Genomic DNA, 8366 nt, shown 5'->3' on the forward strand with positions numbered 1-8366 from the left:
ATTTATCAACATTTCCACGTAGTATTTTTGTTTTTCAGAACATTTTAAGAGAACACGATGTCTTCAAAGTAAACATGTCAGAAAACCAGTAAAATCGACGTGCGTCGACGAAATTTTGGAGGATTTTGAATAAGCATGTTTAAATGCCGATTTCTGGTCCTTATATATCAAAGTAATATCTTTTGTTGAACATCAACTTGTAGAAAGAAAACAAGTTTTATAGTCTGTGATACGGTGTACAAATTTGGGGTACTAATCACGGCCATAAAATGGACACAATCTAACTGCGAGTGTAGGGTTCCAAAATAAATATCGTAGAATTAATATCTTTTTTTTTTTTTTTTAATTGAACCACCATAGATAGTCTTTGTCAGGAATCAAGAAACATTCCAGGTACAGGATCTAAAAAATGTATGTCACTGAAAAACTCACATTTGTACCAATCGTGGTAGCGTGACGTAAGGATATACTTATTACACGTTTAGTGTACCTGTTAGACTTATCTTTCTTCCAGCACAGGTAATATTTGGTCAGCGTAAGTGAAGCTTATCTGTACCGGTCACCGAGGAACGCGATGACCTTGATGGAACGCGGAGGTCGATCCTCCGCGGATTTTCGTGACACGATTACGTGACATGAGACGTTAAGGATCGCAGTGATGCGATCATCAAGGTCCCTGATGTGATATATCACCGCGTTTGACCACTTAAACGAAATTCTTGACGCGATGGCTGGGTGAATTAGATACACTTGCTGTGAAGAGATCTGTAGCAGCAATAAAACTGTACTAAGGGAGGTAATCCAGTCTAAACTATGAACCATGCTGTTAACGTCCTTCCGTACAAATTTTCACTGCGAAATTTTATGCATAATTAATCAGTCCATCCAATATGCTTGACAAGTGGCGGATACACAGGTGCAATGTGTTAAGGTAGGTTGTCGACATCTACCTGTATCCCAGTGGACGATGACAAGATATCATGTGTCTGCTGAAGTAAAACTGTATTACATGCATGGACATGCATCGGTGGTATGTCGTTAATAAATTACACGTGGGAAGAGTCAGGTAAAAATTTGAGTTAAAAACTTTACTTAAGAAAACCACAAGATCTTAAAATCGATTAACGCTACTAATGGTTCAACAACCATTTGTCAGTTTGTTAACATCATACACAGTTACTCTTTAAATCTACGAACAAACACTTAAGGAAGAGGAAAAGTCAATAAAACACGTAGACACACTGTGCATGTACCCGTATCATTTTTCGAATTAATGTATCTTAAACACGTGGGCCCTCAGGCTTGTATTCGATAATTGAAAACATCTTAAAAACGTTTGAATACCTCTACAAATGCATCAGAACATAGAAATTTTGAATATATACGAATCAAAAGCAATTAAAGCAGAATTATTCCAGCCCAGTTTCATGCTTTTTGAATGTAGCCTTTTGTTCTGTTTTGTGACAGAATATATATGGGAAGTGGCTTAAATTATATATACCCACTTTATGTTTTCACAACGTTTTATTGCATGCTGTAGATCACACGGTTGCCACTACTCAGGGGACGCAAATCTTCCTAGGATATATAGCATCGAATAGATATGAGTGTCTTTTAATGGTAAACATTTCAACATAATGTTAATTAATAAGTGTGCTACAAATACAAATTCATGTTAACTTATTCAACTTCAGTACATAATATAAAAAAAATACTTTCGTTCTCTTGTTTGCTTGTTGTTGTGGGGGTTTGTATATTATTTATTTATTCATTATTTTATTATTTCTTTTGTAAAATGATATTTTGTTAAAAAAATCGAAACTATTCATTTCTTCACTTGTGACCGACAACGCTGGATGCCATTGTTATTCTCGACAAACACACACACACAATTGTTATCGCTGGGTAAACAAGCACACTGGCCTTTTTTTCCTTGAGAAAAGTCCATATGGAGTACAAAATAATCTACACTAAGTACATTCATCTAACCACTAACACTGATATGATATTGGAGTGTTCCATTTGTGTGTTTCATTGCTTAACGGCATAAAAGAAACTAAAACGAGAAACGGTCCAATTACAGAATTATTTGTAATGTCTCATCAGGCCTTAAATGTAGGTCCACTCTTATTTACTCTAACTAGGTCAAGCGTTTATACAAATGTAGCGATTATTGATAAAAATACTTAACCCCTTTTATAATCATACTTACTACAGTAATGTATGTATATAACATATATATCTTGGAATATTGGTTTCTTTCAGGGGCGCGGTGGCCAAGTGGTTAATGCGTCTGACATTCTGCTACCACTAACCCTCCACCACTGGGTCGCGGGTTCAATACCTATACGTGGGGCATTCGCTGGGTACAGACCGTAGGTGGGTAGATTTTCTCCGGTAACCCCGCCTTTCCTCCACCATCAAAACCTGACACGTCCTTTAAATGATCATAGCTGTTAATAGGACGTAAAACACAAACAAAGCAAAGCAAACCAAATTGGTTTCTTACGTAGTGAAATCAATCAAATTTCAATTTTAAAAACACAGTTTACTTGGAACTTTTGAAAAATTACGTTGGTAACACTTCAGTTTCGTTACATGTTAAATATTGTAATAATCTCAATCCCGTTATTCTGAATGTCGTTGACTAAGTGTTTAAGTATCTGGCAGATTTTTTTTTATCTTATCAACTCATAGACACTAATTCGATATTTAAACCTGGTATATCGTTTAAAAATAATACGTAAAAGATATAATGAACGAATCAAAATGGTCATATGGGGACAGAAATTACACGAATTTATAACCATAAGACAATCTGTGTATTGTTACATTTCCGTACATTGTTATAAAACTACGCCGTCCTCTCAAAATACGGACTTGATATCACAGGCTGACCTGGGTCTAATGTTGATGTACTTTAAATTTGTTCCACGAGTAAAGCTCCTTTGTGTTACTTTAAATACCCAATTAAAACGGAATTTAAATCACAGTTGCCAGCTTCGTGCTACAAATAGGCATACGTAGATATTGTGTATAAATCAACCTAATGGCATTGTCAAATATTGCTTTTTAGCGGAAAAATGTGCCAAAATAAAACTGCACAAGAATAAGATATATCCCACCTTCTATTTAATAATTTTGGCAAATACATTTTAACGCTGCAATATCTTATTAAATTAGAAAGCGTTTTAAAGTTTTAAACAAACATCAATTATGTGATGTTGAATACAATTCGAATCAATAGAATGCATTGTGCAGGCCAAGTTTCTATATAAAGAACGGACATAGAGGAAGGTACATGTAGTCAAACGAATAATGGGACGAGAAAAAAAACAACAGTTTAATGGCATAGCCTGGCATGCCTAACACATCGTAAATTAAGGTAAAACTTATATCTCCTATAGTATTTTTTCAGGTGACTGAAGGACACTCAACTCAAAACACAAACGACAACACTTTGAAAGTTCTAAATCCAACCATGTGTATATGTTAATTGTACTCAAAGGGTTTATTTTGTAACACAGGTAACCTTAGAACTTCTGTACTTGGTAGTAACTTAATGGGTTAGCTTGAACGTGATACCGTAGAATGCTTCAACAATGAAGATTTAAAATACGTTTGCCAGTCTCAAGGTGAATGTTTCAATAGAAACAATGCATTGAACATATACAGCGCCGGTGTTGTGTTTAACTTGACCTTTTGTCAAAACTTGTGTTGCTCCATATTGCGGACAAAATAGATACGCTTTTAGAGAAAGACGCAAGAGGTCGAGGGTTTAAGATCTAACCCCGTTCGGCCTTGTGATCCTAAATAACGAGTCCATGTCACAGTTTAGGTTGGCCTCACAGTAGAAGGACCGGAAGCATAATCAAAAACAAACATTAACGAGAGACAAATATAAGAATGACACAAGTTTAACGTCACAGTCCGAAATCATACGCCAAGACAAATCTACGTATTTATATCCATATTCAATCAGTTTATCAAAAGTTTACCTGGAATAAAGTGCCCTCCTTGTGCAGATCTACTACTGTAATGGTGAATGTATTTCACATTTGAACATTAGATTACTGTTCGTGAACTCAAAAGGTGAAGTTTGTGTCAATGATTAACTTTGTATTAACAATATAGTGCGTGCTAAGACTTCAATTTTGCTATGACATAATGTCTCAGGTGTGCAGAGAACAAGTGATATGATTGGAGTATCGGGGATAAAGGTAAGTAAATGTGTAAAGGACTTTAAGTCTAAATCCCTGTGTTAATAAAGAAACCTTAGGCACCATTGATAAATGTAAAGTAAAAATAAAAATAAAAGTAGCATATCTAAAAAAGACTTAGTGTAATTCAACGTTTTATCGTCTGTTTTAAACCTCCTTTAGTCTAAACGTCAACAAGGATCTGCTTTAAATACTCTTTAAATATCAACAAACCAGTAACGCAGTAAGTCTATAATCCGGAATCAAACTTACATAAGTCTCCGTGTACTTGTATGATATTGTACGTGTGGTAAGTCTTCTTATAGTATGTTAACTGTTGATCGCCCCTTATTACGTAATATACAATGCAGAGTTAAATCAACGAATGGGTGGCTTTTTATCGTGTTTATTTCCATTACTGTATGTAGTGTTATCAACCATTGAGTAAACAAAAGTCGCGTTGGTCTACGTCTTGTTGACATCGTGGATGTCTCGAAGACAATTTCGTACGATCCTAGCGGGGCGGGGGTCAACTTTCTGTCATGAGCTGTAAATTGACCATTCACAGTCCACGATAGACTGTTATGTCTTATATTGTAACTGTGTGATTTAAGCATGGCACTGCTTTCAGATATCATCCACATCGTCAATGAGAACAACAAATGGAACGTGACAAATTCCAAGGAGTCCTTCATGTTGATTTGTTCACTATCCTGTTGGCAGTCATATTGATTATGAATGCCACATGAAAGATGCAAATATTTATTGGAAATCAATTCGGCGACGTACTTTGGAAACACTTTAAACAATTGCCGTTTATAAATCATTAATGTGATTCATCTGTAATATACGCGCGGCATTTAACGGATATGCCTTTTAAATCGAGATTAAATTTGACTTGTTGATAAGGCAAACCGATTTCAAATGCCAGTTCCTCGACACTGACATAAGACAGTGTGTTTCATTAGTATTTTTGATACCATTGTTCAGTATAGTAAATTTATGTTACCAATATGTTACGTGATGTGTGTGGGTTTTTAAGAGTTTATCATACAGAACGTCAGCGGTTCAATATTAAACAGACGATTTATTAGCTCTACCTTTCTTTCATGTATAGTTCTCTACTTACACTGTGACGATATCTGTATAATTCATTGTATGTTTCTTAAGATAGCATTGAGATGAAATCTAGTAAAATTTAAGGTTCGAGATCGATAAATACTAATCTTGAACATATCAAAATCTGTAGTTAAAACCAAACCAAGAATTTGTCTTACACAGTTTGAAATGACGTCATTAGCCATGATATTTCATTTTTGGGAGAGTAAAAACTTTATACTTTATCGACCATTATTTAAACTCTCACCTTGGAAGAACCTTATTGGCTGGCGAAATATAGCTTTTCTCTTAACTTTATTCAGGACTTTCAACGTTTTTGTTTTTGTGTACGGTTCAACGTAGTTTATCTTCGATTCACAAAAGAAAACGCATAGTATAAACTTTTGAAGTAAAAATATCAATTGTGGTTATCTAGAGTGCATTTAGATTATCAGAGTCTGTCTTTTTGTGTAAATATGGAACGATTTGATGCTGCGTGTTAAAACATGAAAACTATGGAGAAAAAAAAGAGATGAAAATAATGACATAACCAGATTTAACAATCAACAAGTTTCTGAAAAGATATCAGGCATACACAGATCTAGATAGTAATGTCATTTTGCTAATATATTAGTGCATGCGCACACCATCCGAGTACTAATGACGTATTATAAGTTCTGTGCTTATGTTAACATTTATTATAACGATATTTGTTGGGAGAAGGATATTAAATTCAGTGGCGGACCCAGGGGTGTTGCCCTAGTTGCCCGGGCAACACTCTTTTTCTGTGTCCAAAAATAATCTGGACTTTGGTTTTTGAATATTTTCCTCTTTTTCATATGGGATTTTCTTCTAATATCAACCATCCTGTGAACTATGATTTTCTATGGCGAGCAGCAGTTTGAATATCTATATATGCCTAAGGGTGCAGTTGCCCAAACAAGGAGTCCACAAATTATACTCTAAACAATAGGGGGTAAATCCTCTTTTGTTTATATATTAGTAGGGTCTCCAGTCAGGTCAGTGGTGAAGGCTCAACGGACTGTCTACCTAATCGTATTGTTCTAATGTCACGGTGTGGTGATCACGCTGTCCGTTGAGAGAGGATAAAACCATCTGTTGGAATTAGGTATATATGTTAATTGTTATTTCAAAGGTAGAGTCCATTTCATGATAGATAAACCTTATTTTCATTTGTGGTTTCATGTACACATGATCACCAGGAGTGATTTATTATAGCTGTTAAAAAATGTATTTTAACAATGTCAAAGACAATAATACATCCACCTTAGCATCACGTTTTCAGGTAAATAATAACCATTATCATATGCATGAACATTTCTCGCAATCACATTGGTCGGATCCTTTACACGTGATCAGTCCTCAAAAACTCATGTAGACTGGTTATCCGGTGAATATCGATTTCTAAATATAGCCTGTATGGAAATTCCCCGGAAACTGTCCTAGCGCATGCGCAGTTAGACTGGAACGCGATCTGTCAGACGACATTAGAAGATGGCTGCTGGCGAACGTTTCTCCTCCGTTAGGAAAATTACCAAAACTATTCGAGGATAAAGATGATGTTAACGTAAAAAGGCCATTGAACACGCAGTGCATGTCCTCCATGCTTATCTTAAGAAAAATAATCTAGACGATGCCTTCGAAAGCTACAATGATGAACTGTTGTATTCAATCCTGGCTAAATTTTACATGGAGGCTCGCGTACAAAAATCAGAACCTTTGGTTTTGTTTTGTTTTATTTTATTGTTGAAGCATATAATAAAACAGTTATGGGCTTTTGTGCTGGTAAATATGATGTGATATGAACCTGAAAGAGTGATATTGACCTCAACTTCGCCTCAGTCAATATCACTCTTTCAGGTTCATATCACATCATATTCACCAGCACAAAAGTCCATAATTGTATAATGTATATATATCCTTTTTAACAGGTGTTGCCCTTGTACATATGCATGCATACAAATTCACAAGAAAAGACAAACAGTCAAATCATAATTCATATTTATGACAAAATAAATTGATATTTAATTGCCAAAATGCTCGCCTAAACTACATGCACATGAAAGGCATGACACAAATATCAACATTTTAACCAAAAACCTACACTTTTACCATTGCGTCGCACGCATGAAATATCAGAGAAAGTGTTTTTCTCATGCCCACACAACTCCAACAACCCAGATGGAGTATAAAATGGTCTGGGTGGATGTTGCGGTATCTGTGATGTAGCATTCAAGTGAGGTGACACTATAAAAAAAGATGCCGTTGGAAGCACGGTCCCACTACAAACAGAACACAATACATCTCCAGCACACATGCAGGCATACACACATAGGGAGATATTAGCAAGGTGGCATATGACTAGTAGTTAGCGCCTGATAACGGAGCTCCTGTGAATTCCTCAAAATTGTATATCCTAATTGTAATAATTGTATATCTATGTACTGTAAAGCGCTTTAGAGTGGCTTATGTTAGCTAGATAGGGCACTATATCAAATGTTGTATATTATATTATTATTGTTTCAGAGAATTTGTTAACACTCCCTCCGCTCGGCCATCATAAAATATAAATACTGGAATAATACCGCAAACTCAGAAAACTATTCTATGCCTTATTCGATCTGTTTGACAATGGAAATAATGTCCGATACATTCTACATGTAGCTTTCTACGCTTGGCAGTGCTTGAACAAGTTTAGTATTACATCTTCAAAAAAATTTGTCACAATCTCAGAAATAATGAAGTTCTATATATTGTTTGGTGCCAGAAAGTAATATACATGTACAACCGACATGACAATTATAATTTATTAGTTTTTTAGAGTCTTTTTCTGAGTTTAAAATTGTGGGCAACACCAAAAAGTAAATATACATGTGTATATGTATTGCCCATTACACCTATTTATTCTGTACACATTTCAAACTTTGTTTTAATCCATTGAAATACCGCCGATTCTGATCTTTGTCTGTGAAGATGTCTATGTTACACACATCTTATTAAGCGATTAGAGGTACATGTAGTATCGTCGTACAGGTAGCCATGACAACC

Source organism: Mizuhopecten yessoensis, unplaced genomic scaffold (assembly GCF_002113885.1).
Source record: "Mizuhopecten yessoensis strain PY_sf001 unplaced genomic scaffold, ASM211388v2 scaffold6683, whole genome shotgun sequence".
NCBI classification, from domain to species: Eukaryota; Metazoa; Mollusca; class Bivalvia; order Pectinida; family Pectinidae; genus Mizuhopecten; species Mizuhopecten yessoensis.